This window comes from Oncorhynchus gorbuscha, linkage group LG14, assembly GCF_021184085.1.
Source record: "Oncorhynchus gorbuscha isolate QuinsamMale2020 ecotype Even-year linkage group LG14, OgorEven_v1.0, whole genome shotgun sequence".
Lineage (NCBI taxonomy): Eukaryota > Metazoa > Chordata > Actinopteri > Salmoniformes > Salmonidae > Oncorhynchus > Oncorhynchus gorbuscha.
Genome location: NC_060186.1, coordinates 34293792 through 34314619, shown reverse-complemented (window position 1 = coordinate 34314619; position 20828 = coordinate 34293792). Strand labels below are relative to the sequence as shown.

The following is a 20828-nucleotide window of genomic DNA, read 5'->3' as shown; positions in this document are numbered from 1 at the left end:
TTCATTTTTGGTCTGTGGCCATGACTGTCTGAGTGGTTGCATTTCTCCATTCCTATCTCTTGACTGTTTACAGGAACAATGGTGAGGTGTTTGCTCTGTCCCTGTACTATAGTTGGCCCTTTAACCTTTGTAGCCTTCTGCCTGGTGTGTTTAACTTGTCTAAAGTATGCGATCTTTAAATATATTTTTTTAACGTATTATTTGTATTTTTTCTAGTTGAGTATATTATTTATATTGCTTTGTGTTGTCTTGTGTGTGTAAAACTTAATAAGAGTTTTTTCAAATAATTCTGCCAGTGTTTTAATGTCCAAGTTTCATATTTTTTCTTTACCTCCAACTCTATATATCCAAGTGAGCCTATGAGGACCTTGGGGATCAGATTGACCATTATACCTATTGATCAAACGTATAACAGACAGACACTGCTCAAAAGGAGTTGTTTGTGATATCTACACTCATTTGCCACTTTATTAGGTTCACCACCCTATTCACAAAAAGAAATTGCTCCTACATACACCAAGTCCCGTGGTCATGGCTTGCTAGACACTAAAGCATGCAGAGAATTATTACTGTATTCTGTTACTGTTTGTTTGAACTTTATATTGTCCAAAATGACAGCACAGTCTGTGATTGTATTTTGTAACTCAGAAAAGTTCCAAAACGTGAACTGACTGTAATAAACTCCAACTGGACTTAACTTGAACACTATCTCCTTTCCCAGGTTCATCAACACTTTTGAATTCACGCTGTTCCAGATGCAACGGAGTTTGTACCTAATAAAGTGAACACTGAATCTATAGACTTTTCCAGAATGTGTTTGGCTGTAAGTGTTGAACAGTTGAATCTATTACCTCAGGAGATACCATTCAGCTTGCCTGGGGATGACAAAGAAGGACTTCAACAAAGCTAAAATAGAAAATGATTGCAAGTGGCCTCTTTGCTGTTAAATTAGAGATGTACAAATAAATGACTGTTGTGCCTTGTAACTAAATTAAAATGTGGAACCGTTGCACTAAAAATGCAAACATTGATTTGGCATACAATTTAAGATTGTAAATATTGTACAACTTTATGTAAACAGAGTCTAACTAAATCTAGAAGAAATTGCACTTGAAATGAACATTTCTTTAATGTTATTGCAAATAAATGCATATTTTCACTTTTTTTCTGCTACAATCACTGAATTGGTTATTGATTTCTTCATCTTTAAATGCAATATTTGAGGTTCTATGCATTTCTATCAAATCAAAACTGGAATTTCTACTCAAAGAAAAGGTTGTAAAAGTATACTAGACAGTTATATAATAAATCATACCTAGTTTGATGTTTCTGTGACAAAAGGTGAATTAGTTATTGATTTATACCGCTTAAAATGGCATCTTATAGGTTTTAATGTATTTCTATCATAACTGGAATTTTTCAGAATAAAAAAAGATTGCAAAAGTATGCTAGACATATTTAGAAAAGGAACATCACAGATACAACCACTTTCTTCCTTGAAGCTAATGTAAGCTGATGATGTGTTCATCAATGACTAGCCGGCAAAATAACCGAATTAAGCAAACTATTTAAGTAACGTCTACTTCTAACAGTGACACTCTTGAAACAAAGTAGCTAGTTGTAAAATGGCTACAAAGTTGTTACTAGCTACCAGTACACAGTGACATGCTCTGCTCTGTTATTCTTTGCTACAGTAGCTAGCTAGCTACAATGACACGGCAGCTTTCGACACCAACTGTCAATTTGTTACCGTTTGTGTGATGTGTGACATTACTACCCAGCCTGGCTAGCTAGCTAACGTTACGTAAACATTAATTAACCAATTTGCAAGGTTAGGATAGTTTGCCAAATAGTGTCTGCAATTGGGATAATATGTTGTTGTAATGAACAGCAATATCTTTCATATTATATCCTCATAGTAACATATCACATATCCTCATCCTTTTGGTAAAATATCCTCAGATACCAGAAGGGACTATGAGGTCCATCCACATCCACTCATGCCAAAGATGGAGCATTCGAAATGCATGTTCTGTCTAGCATTGGCATTGCTTCAAGCTAGACTGTATCGGTCAGGTAAGAGGGCATGAATTCAAACTAATAATAGCCAAAAAAAGTTTTACTTGTATGCAAATGACTATTGGGGACACTGACAATATCATCAGTACAACAGTCTCATCAACAGTGTGCAAGTACATTTAATTCTCTCAACCCCCTCTCAAAACGTTCTCAAAAAAGGCAAGGCAGGAGGCAGGGTACTCCATCCTTCTCCAGTGGAGTAAGAACATAGTCAACCACTTCTGGTGGTGCTGTAAAAAGGCTGGGACATATGAAGAGTTCATTGTAAGTGAAATACTGTGGCAGTAAGAAAATCCAACTATTGGATGATTTATATTGTAATGGCTGGTACTCACGCTAAAACCGTAATTTCAGCACTGTCATTACAGTGATTAATCATATGGCAGGCTATTGTGTAGTAAATAAATGGTTACTGATAAATGGTTTTCGATGTTGTAGAACATGTGGAGAGGCATCCTGCACCATGTTGTAGGGGAACATGAATGGGTCTTTGGCCTCTGTAACGGATGTGAAACGGCTAGCTTAGTTAGCGGTGTGCGCTAAATAGCGTTTCAATCGGTTACGTCACTTGCTCTGAGACCTTGAAGTAGTGTTTCCCCTTGCTCTGCAAGGGCCGTGGCTTTTGTGGAGCGATGGGTAACGATGCTTCGTGGGTGACTGTTGTTGATGTGTGCAGAAGGGTCCTGGTTCGCGCCCGGGTATGGGCGAGGGGACGGTTTAAAATTACACTGTTACATCTGTCGACATGACAGTTTGCCTGCGTCTGGCCCAAAATCATGGATGGAGAGAGGTTCAGCAGCCCACAAGACACAATATGCATTCTACCATGCTCCACACTCTCATGCTCCGAGTGCATTCTCTGCCAAACAGGAAGTCTTCCGACTAGCTTGGAAAGACAGTACAGTGGAATATCAAAGATCCCTCTCTGCTGCTTGATCAGCCTGCTTTTCCAACTTAATTGAGGAGAATAAGAACAATCCAAAATCTATTTTTTATACTATCGAAATGAATGATGAATTCTTGAACTCATGAACTTCTTTACGGACTCCTCTTTGAATCTGTGTATTACCTCATCTCTGTACCCCACACATACAATTATCTGAATTTAAAACAGATTCAACCACAAAGACCAGGGAGGTTTTCCCAATGCCTCACAAAGAAAGGCATTGGTAGATTAATTACACTTTGGATGGTGTATCAATACACCCAGTCACTATAAAGATACAGGCATCCTACTTAACTCATTTGCCGTAGAGGAAGGTAACCATTCTGGGATTTCACCATGAGGTCAATGGTCACTTTAAAACAGTTACAGAGTTTAATGGCTGTGATAGAAGACTTAAATCTACCTGAAAATCTATTGCAAGACTTAAATGATTGTCTAGCAATGATCAACCACCAATTTGACATAGCTTGAAGAATTTTGAAAATAATGGGCAAATGCTTTTATAAAGTAATGTAATGTATGGGTGTGAATACTTGTGTAAATTAGATATTTCTGTTTTTCATTTTCAATACATTTGTCATTATGCGGTATTGTGTGTGGATGAGATTTAAAAAATATATTTTATCCATTTTGAATTCAGGCTGTAACAGTGCAAAATGTGGAATAAGTCAAGGGGATTATGAATGTGTAGTTCAATGTGTTATTGTATTTTGATGTGTATTGTGATGCTATACAGGGCTCATCTGGAAAAGAGACCATGGTCTCAGCATTGACTCCCTGTCAAAATAAAAGGTTAAATAAAAACTTGTTAGACCTGGGGGGTCAGTCAGTCAGGTCTGTAATTAGGTGTCCATATTAGGACAGCCTCAATCTCACTAGGACTTGGCTGTTCTAATATGGACACTGTACATGTGTACTACAGTGCAGTCTCTCTCGCCTGACAGCTGTAAAAACCTTGTCAAAATCAGCAGTCTGCAGATTGACTTGATCAGAGGGCCTGATGGAATTTCACTTTTAATATTAAATCAACAGATGAATCACTGCAATCTGTTCTGTCACAGACCACCCTACACACTAACTGTCGATACAGTACACGCTTACGGGAAAAAAGGTGCTATTTATAACCAAAAAGTGTTCCTTGGCTGTCCCCATAGGAGAACCCTTTGAAGAACCCCTTTTGGTTCCAGGTAAAACCTTTTCCACAGCAGGTTCTACCTGGAACCAAAAAGGGTTCTCCTATGGGGACAGACCCTTTTTTTTGAAGAGTGTAGGTAAACAGAAAGATGGGCAGAGGGAGTTTACAGTCCTCCTGCATTTAATACTGACAATACTGACATGCATTTTCCCACATGCACCTGAAAGAGCACGCATTCAATGTCTGATGATGTATTCAATGTCTAATGGTATAATCACATTAATGTGATCCTGTGTGGCTGTTGGTAGAGCATGGCACTTGCAAAGTCAGGATGCGCTATGGCATAGATTATTATATATTACATTAATTTTAGCTCCAGTATATCTGAAATGAACTATTTGTGACATTAAAAGATAGACCATTTGTGACGGAAGGTCATTCCTACGAATTACCCAAGACTACCACAAATACCCCCCCAAAATACCACAAACTACAACAAACAATCCGGAAATAGCACAAACTAGAAACTACCCAAGATTATGGTATTTTGTGGTGGTTTGTTGATGTAACAGTATATGCGTATTTTGGGGTTATTTGAGGTTATTTGTGGTAGTTTGTGGTAACTGTTTTGGGCACTTTGGTATTTTGAGATTGTTTAGAGTTGTTTGTGGTAATCTGTGGTAGCTGTTTGTGGAAGGGATAGTTTGGTGGTTGTTTGAGGTTACCGTGTAATGCATTTATTCTTTGACATACATATTGACATGCGCTCTAGTCCAGAGCATGTGTTTTCACACAGTCCTTACGGGTCTCCAGAGTGACAGTATCAGGATAGACATTCAGCCTCTCCTGCTAGAGAGCAAAACATCAGATGAGGTTTTGCTAGAGAAGCTTAACATTGCTTGTGCTAAGGAGATAGAAAGACTAAACAAAAAGTGGTTTAATGCCCAACAGCCTGCTACAACTGTAAGTGTAGTCCAGTTAGAAGATACGCCATCTGCAAAGTGTCCTGTGAAGGAAGCCAAAACTATGATACCCGCAGAACTGTTAACAGAGTTAGCTGAACTTAAGACAGGTGTAGCTTCTCTAAAAGGTCTCAGTGCAGAGATTGCTCAGATTAAGGAGACATTACAGCAGCCTATGTTTCAGTCACCGCCTTGTGCCTATGCCCCACCCCCAGTTAGGAGGCCAGATAGGGACCCCCAGCCACCTGTTTCCCAGCAGCAGTATTACAGCAACTACAGTCGGTCCCAAGCACCTGACCCTGCGCAGCATCAATATGCATCTAACCGGTATACCAACCACTCTGCTCAAGCTCCAAGGAGGTGTTTTGTCTGCCAGCAGGCCAGAACAGATGCACGCTGCACACACTGCTTCCGATGTGGGAGTGGAGAACATTTTCAAGCTGGATGTAAAATCCGGGGAGCCAGACCATCAAGGGAGGCCCCTTTAAACGGAAACAGGTTACCGCTGAGGGACGAGTGTTAACCGTAGCTACCAACAAGTCCCGGAAATGTGCAAATTGTGCCAGAGAAGAGTCATTTGAGAACCTGAAACAATGTTCATCATGTAAAGAGACACTGTACTGTTCCAAAGTATGTCAAAACCAACATTGGACTAAACATAAGAAAAAATGCACTCACCTGAAAATTGACTCTACCAGTGAAAGGTTTTCCTGCAGAGGAAAATGCCCACTCCTTACCATCCCTAGCTCAAGGTTGCCACCCCCGTAAGGTCACCTCGCTAGTCGGCAGACAGTGCCTTATTGAGTGTCACCTGAATCGCCACCACCTCCAATCTCTATGGGACACAGGATCTCAGGTATCGGTCATTGATGAACGATGGAAAGAGGAATCTCTCCCAAACGCAAGTCTGAGAGATGTTTCAGAAATCCTGGACTCACCTGATGATCTAAGGTTGACTGCAGCAAATGGGACTGAAATGCCGTACCTGGGTTGGATTGAAACAACTTTTCGGCTAGCCTCTGAAACTGACCAAACAAATGAACTGATCATCCCAGTGCTGGTAATGAAAGGCTGTCACCTATCTCATCCCATCATAGGTTTAAATGTTATCGAGCACATCCTGACAATGACCGAAAAGACTAAACGATACAGTACAGTAAAAACAGCTTTCCCAAGCCTCAATAGAAACAAGGTGAGAGCTTTTATACAGGCTGTTACTGCAGAACAGACAGATGAATACGCAGTGAAAACCAAGAAAGAGAAGGTTGCTGTACCAAAACACAGTAGCATTCAGATTGAGTGCAGTGTAGCTTCCCAGCATTTCAAAGATGACATGACAATGCTTTTCCAGCCAGACCTGAACCCGCCGTGGCCAGACGACCTTGAGTTCTTTGACACACTAGTCAGTCAGGAAAGTTGTTTTTCCAGTTATCCTGCTTGATGTCTAACCCCACTGACCACGACATTACCCTGCTAGGACGCACAATAATCGGTACAGTACAAACCATTATGACTGTGTTACCTGCCCAAGTCTTTGAAAAAACTGTCACCTCAGCCACAGTGAATCACACCAGCGTTCGAACCCCATGTACTGCTACTGAACAGTGGGATCCACCAGTAGTTTTAACTCACCTAACCGAAGAGCAGAGAGAGGTTGTTAGGCAAATGCTTAGAGAAGAGTGTCACTCCTTCTCCAGATCAGACAATGACATTGGCTGCATTCAACGATTGAAAATGACTATTTCTCTAAAGGACTCTGAACCAGTAAAGCGCACATACATGTCAGTGCCCAGGCCACTGTATCAGGAGATGAAGGGTTACATTTATGACCTCATAGTCCAGGGCTGGGTTAGGAAGTCAAACTCTTCATATTCTTCACCTGTCGTGTGCGTTCGTAAGAAGGACGGGACCCTCCGGTTGTATATAGATTACAGAGACCTGAACAGAAAGACACATCCCGACCGCCAGCCCATCCCTCGGGTCCAAGACATCATGGACAGTTTAGGTGGTAATTCCTGGTTCTCCCTCTTAGATCAGGGGAAAGCGTATTACCAGGGGTTCATCTCTGAAGAAAGCAGATCACGGACAGCATTTGTGACACCGTGGGGACTCTGAGTGGATACGTATGCCATTCGGCCTCATGAACTCTCCTGCAGCTTTTCAGCGGTGTATGGAGGAGTGTTTGGAAGGGCTACGGGATAACATCTGCATTCCTTATCTGGACGACACGCTAGTTTTCAGTAAAACATTCGACAACCATGTGAATGATGTGCGAAAAGTTTTGCAGCGTCTCAGAGAGTATGGCATTAAACTCAAACCAAGTAAGTGTGAGCTCTTTAAACCCCAGGTCCGTTATTTGGGCAGAATAGTGTCTGCAGAGGGCAGCCGAGTTGACCCAGCCAATTTTGAAGCAGTAAGAGCATTGAAAGAAATCAGACCAGAGAATGTGGGCCAGCTCAGAAAAATGCTTGGTTTACTCACTTACTACAGACAGTACATCAAAGACTTTTCTAGGAGTGCCAGCTGCCTGTATGACCTCCTGAAAGCAGATTCAGAGAAATTACCTGACCACCCACGGAAAACAAAAACAAAGAAAGTAAGTCATGTGGTGCCCTCAAACAAGCCAATCCTGTGGACTGACCAGCATCAACAGGCACTTGAACAGCTGATTGCGTGTTTGCTTCACCCACCAGTTTTAGGTTTCCCTGATTTCACTCAGCCATTTGTTGCACACACTGATGCGTCACACCAAGGCTTGGGAGCAGTTCTTTATCAAAAGCAAGAGGGGAAGCTTAGGGTCATTGCTTATGGCTCTCGAACCTTAACAGCAGCTGAGAAGAACTATCACTACCACTCGAGCAAGCTAGAATTTCTAGCTCTAAAATGGGCAATCACTGATAAGTTCCATGACTATTTGTACTATGCTCCGACCTTCACTGTATACAGCGATAACAACCCGCTCTGCTACATTCTGTCTACTGCAAAACTGAACGCAACCACTTCCAGGTGGGTTGCAGACTTGGCTGATTTCCACTTTACAATAAAGTACAGGCCAGGCAGAGAGAACGGTGATGCAGATGCTTTGTCAAGGATGCCACTGGATGTAGAGTCACTGATGAGAGAATGTTCTGAGGAGCTTCCACCAGACACCATCGCCGCCACGATACAAGCAGTTGAGGTACAGAAAGAGGCTGTTGTACCATGGTCATTTTCAGCTGTATCTATGTCAGTATCAGCTGAAGGTGAGACAACCACTGCAACAACCAGCTCGATCCCAAAAGATGGGATGAGAGAAGCACAAGAATCTGATCCGGTCATCCGTCCTGTGCTCAATTTCAAACTGTCGGGTTCCAAACCGCCAGTTAAAGAACAAAACAAATTCAGTCCAAAGACAAAATGCCTATTCAGAGAATGGGACAAATTGACAATAGACAGTGATGGCATTCTGTACAGAATCACTACAGCCCGCAAGCAGTTAGTTCTACCAGAGCAGTACAAAGGTAAAGTGATGGAAGAGTTGCACAATAACATGGGACACCAAGGTACTGACCGCACTGTATCACTAGTACGTGACCGCTTCTTCTGGCCATATATGCAATCTGACATCGAGCACTATGTGACTAAAACTTGTAGCTGTGTCAAGCAGAAAAAGCCAGCCCATGCAACAAGGGCTCCTCTGACAAACATTGTGACAACACAGCCATTTGAACTGGTATGTATAGACTTCCTTCATCTCGACAGATGCAAAGGGGGATATGAGTACATCCTCGTGATTGTTGATCATTTTACACGTTTCACTCAAGCCTACGCCACCACATCAAAGTCAGGTAAAACTGCTGCAAATCTCATCTTCAATGACTTTGCCCTGAAGTTTGGGTTCCCGTCCCGCATCCACCATGACCAAGGGGGAGAATTTGAAAATCAGTTGTTCCATCAGTTAAAGAAACTCAGTGGCATGGTGGGGTCCAGGACAACACCCTATCACCCGATGGGAAACGGTCAAGCAGAACGCATGAACAGAACATTGTTGCAAATGTTAAAGACACTAACTGAGACACAAAAGTCAAATTGGAAGGAGTCTCTGAACAAACTGGTTTATGCCTATAACTGCACCCGTTGCTAAGTGACTGGCTATTCACCATTTTATCTTCTGTTTGGGAGATCAACCAGGCTTCCAGTTGATATGCACTTTGGATTGTGCACAGAGGCAGGTTCCAGTAACCAGCGAGAATACGTGGAGAACTGGAAACGAGGGATGGAAGAAGCATACGCCATTGCAAATGAAAATGCTCAGAAAGCCGCTGAAAGTAGTAAGAAGTACTATGACACTAAAGTTAGGAGTTCAGTGCTACAGCCTGGCGAGCGAGTTCTGATTAAAAACCTGACACCAAGAGGAGGACCAGGAAAACTCCATAACTATTGGGAAGATACAATTCACACAGTGGTGAGACAAATGGGTTCAGACCTGCCGATTTATGAATTGAGACCAGAAAAGGGTAGGGGACGCTCCAGGGTCCTGCACAGAAATCTGCTCATTTCCTGAGACCACTTACCTTTTGAGACACAACCAGAAATGACCAAAGTGGACAAAAGTCAGAAAACAAGGGGACTCCAGCCTGCATCACAGACTCTAGATTCTGATGAAGACAGTGGGGATGAATATGACCTTCATCATGAGCCGCTACAGGTTCCCACATCTCCTACAGTACCTGAGGAGAGGAATGCTGAACCAGCGAGAGAGTGAGAACACAGACCCCCAACAGTGAAACAGACAGTTGCAGTGCCCGTCCCTGATACGCTACCAGCACAGCCTCTTGTTGAAAAGCGGCTGGAGGAGACAACAGTTAAAGACCTGCCTGCTGAGGAGATTAACCTGCCTGCTGAAAATTTGCCTGATGAATGTCCACCAAGTGCCTTTCCTTCATATACTGATGCTGCTGAACCTGAGGAACCAGCCTACCAGCTGCCACAAAGAGAGAGCCACCCTCCAAGACGTATCACCTATGATCAGCTTGGTATCCCTTCCTGCTACAGTATACAGCCACAGTTGTTCCCTGTCTACTCTGCACCAGGACTGGTTCCATGGCTGCCATCACTACAGCAATGTTACTTTCAGCCACCTTACATGTATGGGCTTCAGCAAACATGAGGCTACAGAGTTGACATGTTTGACCATGGACTACCGTCTGATTTCACAGACTGTCAAAAGAGACAATTTGCAGACTATGCATATTGATAATTTAAAATTGATGGACTGTTGATCAATAGTATGAGAAAATACTGCTGATGTTATATAGCTGGTCAACAGATATGGACTGTGAATATAACTTGTTAGTTATATTTGAACTGTGACCCTTGACCTCTGCTCAAGTACTACCTTACAGAAGAGGATTTTCTAGGTCCAGTGCATACGGACTGTTGAAGAAGACAATGTTGGTAATGTTGGGACACCATTTATTTTGTCGGGGAGAGTGTGACAGGTTAAAGGAAATATTCATAGCCTGTTATACATTGAAAAGTATTAGTAAATTCATAGTATATGAGGATCTTAAAACATCTAAGGTTAAAAAGATGCATTCAGTATTAGTTGATCGAGATTGATAACATTCATATAATTGTGTTAAAGTTAAAATCTGTCAAAGGGTACGAATTGTGAGAGTAATGTGTAAACGTTATATTGATTACTTTATTTTGTAGTGCCTAAAAGTGTTAATCTGTGATCTACGAAATGCTCTTAATCTATGAGCCGGAGATCGATTGCTCTGGTCTCCACCCATATTCCTGGGGAAATTCGCAGTCTTTTCTCATTGAACTAAATGTTGACTTGAGAATACAACACCGTATCACTCTCGTGATTATTTCTCCTGTTTTCAGGGGCGTAACATTCACACAACTGATCATGTCAATTACATGTTTGCCTTTTCCTTGTAGCTCTACATTCAATTAATTAAGCATGTAAATTATGTGAGTGAGAAAAGCTAAATCCAGGAGCCACTGTGTGTCCTCTAACTGTGCATATTCTACATGCTTGGAGACCTTGAGAAACTCCTAGATTTCAGGCAACAACTCACTGAATCTCCCTAAAAATGTACCTCTGCTTGGCCACCGCACATCTGTGTGCAGCAGCAGGTCTGTGTGCTCCACTTCAGTCTCTTCTAAGTGAGCGGGAATTAGCCTCCGCTCTAGGCTTCTTGCTTGACTAGAACACACAATCTTAATTGCAACATCCATCACCTCTTTCATGTTTAACATCTTCCCGCACAAAGCTTGCTGATGAATTACGCAGTGATAACTAAGAAAGTCAGGGAAAGAATCATCCCGTTTGCACAATGCAACAAACCCACTAATGCAGCCTACCATAGCGGGTGCCCCATCGGTAGTAATGGAGACAAGCTTACAAAAGGGCAGTTGGAATTTGTTAGCAAATTTCATAAAAGCTTGAAAAATATCTTCGCCGTCCTTTCAGTGGCAAAATGGTGAGTAGTTCCTCCTCTATACTCATGTTGTCAAATACCACTCTGCTGAAAATGCATAACTGTGCCACATCTACCATATCTGTGGACTTGTCAAACTTGAGGAAATAACACTCGCCAGGTGTCAATATCCTTCTTCAGTTGATCCTCGAGGTTCTCCGCTATTCCCTCCCCTTTCTGTGCAACTGAATGTCATTGATGGCAGCCATAATTTCAGTCTTATTCTTAAAATCCCCAAACAACAAGTCTGCAGCCTCAATAAATGCTTCCTTGATCACCCCCCCCCATCTTTGAACAGCGTTTTATGTTTAGCAAGAACGTGAATCACACGATAAGATGCTGTTTGCCGCCTTCCCTTTGGCCACAGGCCTTGTTGAAATTGGCTGCTGCACTGCCAGTGGATTTTTTTGTTCTTGTTCTTTCTTCTTTGTAATTCAGTCTTTGGAAAATCTCTTTCCTGGGTTTTGTGTGGTTTTAAAATGTCGTTCTATGTTACCTTTCTTTGGGGTAGCGATTGCTATTATGGCAGATAAGGCACACACATTTTGAGTATGACATGAAGAAAAAAATAATCATCCTCCCATTCCTTGTGGAAACGGTATACGTTGTTTTGTATCCTTCCCTTCACTCATTATTGCTGCTGTCGACCACAACTTAAGAACGAGTCTGGCTACAAAGTTAGCTAGCTAGCTACCTGACTGGCATCACTGTTACTTCGACTTGGATTTGCCGGGAGGCATTTGACCGCGCTAACTACGCAAACGTCAATAAGTGGGCAGGGACAGGTCATATTTTATGTAAATCACTTTTCAGACATTGCTGTGAATGGAGGACTGTCAAACGTTAAAACAGAAAAAGATTATATGAATTGATTAGTGTGGCTGAATTTTAGTAGATGTATAATCATCTCACGATCGACTGGCAAGCACTCCGTGATCGACCAGTAGATCGCGATAGACTGGTTGGGCACCCCTGCTTTATGAGCTCTCACCGCAGTAGTTCTTGGGCTAGCTTGTTGTCAGTTGAATGAGTAACAAGGCAGCTGTAGCTGTACTAAGAGCAATCAAATATAAACTTTTGTTTTAAACTTGATTTCCAAGGTGAGAGAGTTGTAAAGCACATAATACAAGGAGCGTAGTTATGTTATTGCTGTATTGTTTTCATTACGTTTTCATAGTTAAATTAGTTTAAATCCGCTAGCATAGAAGCTACTGCCGTTGTCATGGTAACTGAGGCTGTCTGAATGGGCACTGAATATAAACAAAAGGGGAAACATTGTTTATTGCTGAGTATTGAGCGCTAAATGAAGAATAAGATTATCAAATCTATTTGTGCTGAATAGATCAGTGCTGAATTTGTAAATCGGGAGGTGCGAAACAAAAAGTGAGCATGAGAGGGGGTGACCTGAGGAGCTCTGAGGTACAGGAATGCATAAGAAATGTTTTTTCCTTTATAATAAAGCATTGCATATCATCCCATTTGCGTAGTTTTAAAGAGCAGTAGAGTAAAGTTGCATTCATGGGGGAAAAAAAACATTGTGGCCCGGGTCAGGGACATTTTTGGCCTTTTTATAAAAGCATTTCATTCTATGTAATTTTACATGACTTGAGACTTTGGCACCCTGGCCTCTTTCTAGAGCTCCTACTTTCTGACCTGAAGATCACTGACGTCATGATTCGACCTTGTTTTTTTTCCAGAGTTCCCAGTTGTCTTGAAAGCACCATAATACCGCACAAATTATCGAAATGACAGGCTACTTCGACAGTGACAAATTGAAAATCTGAGACCAATGAAAACCACCTTGAATCTATCAATAGCCTAGGCCTACGTGTGTAATGCTACAATATGAGGTGGAAATGATAGTCCTAAAAATGCTTTCCACTTTCACAGACTCAATCAATGATGCCAGCTCACTAGCTGGTGATGGCCTATATGCTCGTACCAAAAGCATTTCTATCTTGCTCTCTCTCGTTTTGTATCAAATATTTTGGTAGCTTACAGCGAACAGAATAGACTCTTCTCTTTTCAGCAGGAGCCATTTGCTTTCCAACCTGTGTTTTCCCAAATTTGTAGGGTATTTGAAATATTGCGAAAGGCCAATTTTGTCTGCATGATGTTTTTTCACTGACAGATTGGCCTCATTCCCGGCAGTAGACAACGACTCGTTATTGTGCTACACTCCACAGCTAGGCAATTTTTTTAAATAAGCTGTTTTTCCTCTGTGGCAAAATTGTAGGCTTTCTCATGGTGTAGTAGGCTATTCTGAATTATTTCATTTCTTTCTGAACAGACAGCAGTAACTGTATAAATTTTGCAAATCTGTCTCAATTTATCAGGCGTGCTGCAGTTCCTACAGAACACTTCGTGCGGTTATGTTTCTATAAGGAAATAAATTATTAAGTGCAGTGCTGGAGAGATGAGTTGCAGGCTTATGTCTATCTGAGGAGAGGGAGAGATATCAAAGAAAGTGAATCTCATTCTAGTTCTGTGAGAGATACAAGGAGAATTAAGTAAGAGGCAACTCGAGTGAACTTTGCGTTTATTAGAATGTTTACATTGCAAAAAGTGACAATTATCTTTCATGCCATTAGAGGTATCGGATCCAGCCAAATAGATTCCAGAACGAAACAATCAAAAACGGAGAGGTGCCTGATGCTGTTTGGGCAGGATCCGGTTCAAATTAAGCACTGGAATATATCATTGTAATACTTGTTTATGAATTGTATAATAATAGAGCTTGTCAGTTGAATGAGTGACAAACCAACTGTAGCTGTACTAAGAAGAGCTGCCAGATATAACGTCAAACTCATTGTTTTAAACTTGATTTCCAAGGGCTGGACCAAATTCACACATGGCAACAAAAAAAAGGCCAAAGAACGTTGGCTGAGCTGGAACACTATTGTGAAGCCATGTCAAAAGAATTGAAACGAACTGTTGCTGAGCCTCTCCTCACTGGAGTGATGCTGAGAATAAAATGTTCCCTAAATGGCACCAAAAAAATGTCTACCTTATTGTATTTTGCCAATACAATCTGTTATTAGGATGAAACTGAAAAATAACAACTCCTGAGTTACCAACTCTCACGCATTGACCGTGAGACACACGGTAGTGGTGTGAACAGGCAGTGGCTCGGGTGGTTGATGTCCTTGATTATCTTTTTGGCCTTCCTGTGACATCGGGTGCTGTAGGTGTCATGGAGGACAGGTAGTTTGCCACCGGTGATGGGTTGTGCAAACCGCACCACCCTCTGGAGAGCCTTGCGGTTTGAGGCCCTCCAAATTGCCGCGTGCCGCTTAGGCCACCCATTGTGACTCGCTCGTGGGCATTCTGGCAGTATGTTCGATTGTGCTTTAAGAATTCAGCATAGCAAGTTTGTATGAAGGTCTAGTTATTAATGGGTACATAGTTCAATAGTAATATCCTGTACAGATAGCTGGGAGGACCTATTCAAGTAAGTAAATACATTTTGAATATGTATAAAACATGTATTATTAGCTAACTAGCTACAGTGCAGGCTAACTCAAATGAGCTGCTAAATGAGCTAGCTAGTTGACTAGCTAACTTCACATACTGTATAGATAGCTAGCTAAGTGAATTAAATATCACCATCTACATAACTTCATATTAGCTAGCTATCTTGATGTATTTATCACTGTAATAATTTGTAGATAGGTAGCTAGGTAACAGCCATGGAGGAGGGTGAAAGGATAGAAGCCTTAACTATCAGTGAGAGAGTAGGCTATTCTGGATAGGGTAGGTACCTTTGTGTAGTTCCTGTCCCTAGAAGTGAGGATGGGGATAACGGTAACATAATATTCAGTGAGGTGTAATTTGACTATAATGAAGTCTGTTTCTTGTGCGGTTCTGTCCTCAGATAAAGAGAGCTATGAAAGCCTGTGGAGCAGTGGTTCTCAGTCCTCGTGCGCTTTTTTTTATTTTGCCTTCGGCTTGCACAGCTGATTCAAATGATCAACTCATCATCAAACTTCAAGTTGTATTTATGTATTCATTTGTGATGCTATTCTTGATATGATCCTGTTATTGTCAGATGCTACATGTGTGCCAGTGCATCTATCAATACAATGTTATCATGATTTGTTTAGGTGTCCACAATGACCTGGTGATGTAAAAGTCTCATTATTATGGACACACATTTTCTCCAGCCCAGTTAAACTACTTAATACTTTATGTGATGCGTTGGTGCAGAGCTATAACGACCACCTAACAGGCCCTGTGGGTAGCCAGGACAAGGTTTGAAGACCACTGAACTACAGTATTAAATGACCCCTGACAACCTCAATGCTCAGCAATTGGATAGGATTAAATGTATAGAAATATTGTGAATCAAACGGGCATCCCCATTCAAGTCAATGATATGCCCATTCTATTTCTGTGCATTTAATTCTATTCTATGGCTGGAATCCAATCAGATAGCTTTTGAAAAACTGGGCCCAGGAGGAGCAGACAGACTCCAACATTAAAAGCCTATGCCCACCGCAAGGTCATGATGACTTCGTCAACCATTTTGAAAAGGTCGACGACATCCGATCCTCGTTTGCTAAGTCAAACGACACCGCTGGTTCTGCTCACACTGCCCTACTCTGTGCTCTGACCTCTTTCTCCCCTCTCTCTCCAGATGAAATCTCGCGTCTTGTGACGGCCGGCCGCCCAACAACCTGCCCGCTTGACCCTATCCCCTCCTCTCTTCTCCAGACCATTTCCGGAGACCTTCTCCCTTACCTCACCCCGCTCATCAACTCATCCCTGACCGCTGGCTACGTCCCTTCCGTCTTCAAGCGAGCGAGAGTTGCACCCCTTCTGAAAAAACCTACACTCGATCCCTCCGATGTCAACAACTACAGACCAGTATCCCTTCTTCCTTTTCTCTCCAAAACTCTTGAACATGCCGTCCTTGGCCAGCTCTCCCGCTATCTCTCTGAATGACCTTCTTGATCCAAATCAGTCAGGTTTCAAGACTAGTCATTCAACTGAGACTGCTCTTCTCTGTATCACAGAGGCGCTACGCACTGCTAAAGCTAACTCTCTCTCTGCTCTCATCCTTCTAGACCTATCGGCTGCCTTCGATACTGTGAACCATCAGATCCTCCTCTCCACCCTCTCCGAGTTGGGCATCTCCGGCGCGGCCCACGCTTGGATTGCGTCCTACCTGACAGGTCGCTCCTGGTGGCGTGGCGAGAATCTGTCTCCTCACCACGCGCTCTCACCACTGGTGTCCCCCAGGGCTCTGTTCTAGGCCCTCTCCTATTCTCGCTATACACCAAGTCACTTGGCTCTGTCATAACCTCACATGGTCTCTCCTATCATTGCTATGCAGACGACACACAACTAATCTTCTCCTTTCCCCCTTCTGATGACCAGGTGGCGAATCGCATCTCTGCATGTCTGGCAGACATATCAGTGTGGATGACGGATCACCACCTCAAGCTGAACCTCGGCAAGACGGAGCTGCTCTTCCTCCCGGGGAAGGACTGCCCGTTCCATGATCTCGCCATCACGGTTGACAACTCCATTGTGTCCTCCTCCCAGAGCGCTAAGAACCTTGACGTGATCCTGGACAACACCCTGTCGTTCTCAACCAACATCAAGGCGGTGGCCCGTTCCTGTAGGTTCATGCTCTACAACATCCGCAGAGTACGACCCTGCCTCACACAGGAAGCGGCGCAGGTCCTAATCCAGACACTTGTCATCTCCCGTCTGGATTACTGCAACTCGCTGTTGGCTGGGCTCCCTGCCTGTGCCATTAAACCCCTTCAACTCATCCAGAACGCCGCAGCCCGTCTGGTGTTCAACCTTCCCAAGTTCTCACGTCACCCCGCTCCTCCGTTCCCTCCACTGGCTTCCAGTTGAAGCTCGCATCCGCTACAAGACCATGGTGCTTGCCTACGGAGCTGTGAGGGGAACGGCACCTCAGTACCTCCAGGCTCTGATCAGGCCCTACACCCAAACAAGGGCACTGCGTTCATCCACCTCTGGCCTGCTCGCCTCCCTACCACTGAGGAAGTACAGCTCCCGCTCAGCCCAGTCAAAACTGTTCGCTGCTCTGGCCCCCCAATGGTGGAACAAACTCCCTCACGACGCCAGGACAGCGGAGTCAATCACCACCTTCCGGAGACACCTGAAACCCCACCTCTTTAAGGAATACCTAGGATAGGATAAGTAATCCCTCTCACCCCACCCCCCCCTTTAAGATTTAGATGCACTATTGTAAAGTGACTGTTCCACTGGATGTTATAAGGTGAATGCACCAATTTGTAAGTCGCTCTGGATAAGAGCGTCTGCTAAATGACTTAAATGTAATGTAAATGGATCGAACCTGGGTTTGTAGTGACACTAATTACTGTGATGCAGTGCATATATCAATGCATATATCGATTTGTTGACTGCTCAATCCACACAGCAAACGTTGTGGGCTAGTTTAGGAATGCTGTGTTGCACGTATAGTGCAAAACTTAACGTGACATCATTACGGCATGTACATACATTATATAGGTACGCACGTCAGCTTTGACATTTGACGGTTTTAAACATTGGGCCGTTAAACTAGACATCGGCCGATATGTTCACCGATATATCGTGCATCCCTACTATAATCCATACCTGTTTAAGGCCTCAACCTCCCCCAGTAACCCAGGCAATAGATCCATTTTTTTATTTTTTATGGCTCACTCATGCTTGTAAGCAATGCTCTATCTTCTGGAGATATTGTAAAAACATCCCTCCCATATATTAAATTTAGAAATTTAGACAGCTGCTTCCCTTCAGTTTCGATCGCAGAGCTCGAAGAAATGTATTTTGTTCACGTCAAGTGTATCCGATTCTTTTTCAAGCATATCAAAATGCTGATCAATAAATAGTTCAAGATTCTATATATATTATCCAGAATGTTTGTTTCGTAGTTATCAGCTAATCCACACTTTCTATGATTAATTGATGGGACAAGCTGTGCCCTAACACGCTTCCACCTGCCACACTTTGAAGATGCTAGAACTATCAACAAGTACTTTCCCTCAGTCAACAAGAGTAACGAACAGCATCAGACAACCCCATAGTAGACTTGTTGGACCTTCAGTCCATTCCCGGTGGGGCACTCTTGAGACCCTCCTCCCCCCATCCTTCCCTGACCCTTGCCACCCCTGCTAAAAAATTTAAGGGAAACTCTGCAAAGAAAGTCCCACCCAGCTCACTACTTAAAAATGGTAAAAGTCCTCAATGGCCCTGCCCGTTAAAAACAGGCTTTGTGGCACGAGATCTGTCTATCCAAGTCTATGGCTTATCCCTCAAATTCTGAACCTGAAACTTAAATGCAAAATGGACTAGAAAGAATTGTCGAAGGGAGACGATCCTACTCCAGAAGTTCAAACTTACCAGTGGTTCCGGCCCAGGGTGCAGTCCAACTTGCCCGTCAGGACGTTCCACACATACAGCACTCAGTCTGCAGAGCCCCCCACCACATAACTGCCATCGGGACTGAGAACACAAGGAAACAGGAGGATCAAAACAAGGTGCTCGAGTGGAGACTCATGGGACTGTGGTTGGATAGGTGAGCATGTGCACACTTTCATAGAAGATGGTAGGGAATTTGACCATGACCAATGTTAGTAAAACTATAAACCAATGATTGGGCTTTGGTCAAAAGTAGTGCAACATATAGGGAATAGTGTGACATTTAGGACACCCATTGGTATAAAAAGGTGGTGTCCACTCAACTGAAGGGGACTCTGGTCCAGTCAGTGCCACAATTGAAGCCCTGAGCACTGGGAGGAAAGATTGGAAAACACTGTTGACAAACCTCCAACACCACTAATCTATATCAGACCTGGGTTCCAATAATATTAGGTTTCCTTTGAAATACGTTGAGTGTCAGACAGGCAGGGTTTGCATTATTAGGACTATTCCATTGCCCACATACAGCATCTATTCACCAATAAGAATAAAGAGAATCTCTGACCACCCATGCAATCACCTCAGATTATCTTAATTGACAATATGGATGAGGCTATCCAGGACTACAAATTTACAAGAAATAAAACACTGAGTGCTGGTTTGACATCAAGTGGTGTGTGGTGGTCAGGTAAATGAGCTCGAGTCTACAGTACTAAAGTGACATGTCCCTGTACCTGAAGGTCTGACGGACCGTGTTGCTGCGCAAGTCGATGATCTTAACCAGGTCGCCCCGAGAGAAGGTGAGCAGTTCGGTGCGGTCGTGGTTCAGGTCAAGAGACGTGACTCGGCCCAGAAGCTCCAGCTCGCAGACTATACTCTCCGCTCTTTTAAAAAAAAGTCAGAACAACCCAAATGAACAGACGGCGCAAGCTAAAAAACGTTAAGTGTTGCAAGAGGGGATATTTATTAGAGCACACCGTATTGTACAAATTCAGGTAGGTACCTCCCCGTTTAGGCAGATTTTCCTTCCTCTGGGTTCCTAAAGAACACACCCCAGGACAAAAAGCCAGTGTCATGATAATAAAATGACCCCCTAGGCAAAGACCCCATACAACCATTGCCCATGACACAAATGCACTGGGTATGTATGATTTCCCCAGCTGGGTTCTCCGCCTCCAAACATTCTCATTATTTGGATATTCCCCTATAGCAGCATGACACCTACCCCCCCCCTTCTAACATGAGATCTACTTTTAAAATGTAAACATGTCGCAAGTATTGAGTTGTAATTTGAAATACTTGCTACACCAGAAGTTAATGGTTATATGAAGGAGAAATGTACATGTTGCGGTCACTGATAAGGGTGGAATGTGGGTCGAGGTCAGGTCAGATGAAGGAATAGTTTATTACCCACGTAAATGAACTTCCTGCCTAGCAACAAAAATTGTTTAGTGTTTAGAGAAAAGGAGGATACGCTGCCTAATGCAAGGTATAAATACTTGTGCTAGGGGAAACGGGTCTTGATGCCGTTTGACCCTTTGGGTGAATACACTTGGTTTAAGCTTTGACTAGTTGTCCGTAAAAACTATTTAGAACCAAACAGTTGGCTCTGCAAGCAGGGTTCACCACAATTAGAGTCAAACTTGAGTCCGAATCAGTGAAACAGGAGCCAGCACCAAGGTAGGCTCAGTTCCTACACCTGTTACCACTCATTCTGACATATTGGGCAGATGAGAATCGTAGGGTGAACAATTATAGGATGCGGACCTAGAAAGTTTATTCAGTAGGCCTATTGTGTAACGACAGGTCGTAAATATATGGTGTAGGGT

At 43.0% G+C, this 20828-nt stretch overlaps 1 protein-coding gene across 1 annotated transcript in view; it reads right to left on the bottom strand.

The window, feature by feature from the left end:
- The window catches only part of LOC123994821 (diacylglycerol kinase delta-like), a 167818-nt gene extending 148044 nt beyond the window's left edge, over positions 1 to 19774 (bottom strand). Inside the window, 2 exon segments of the mRNA XM_046297832.1 lie at positions 18982 to 19083; positions 19734 to 19774. The gene's annotated coding sequence lies outside the window, so the exon portion shown is untranslated.
- Between the last annotated feature and the right edge of the window lie 1054 nt (positions 19775 to 20828).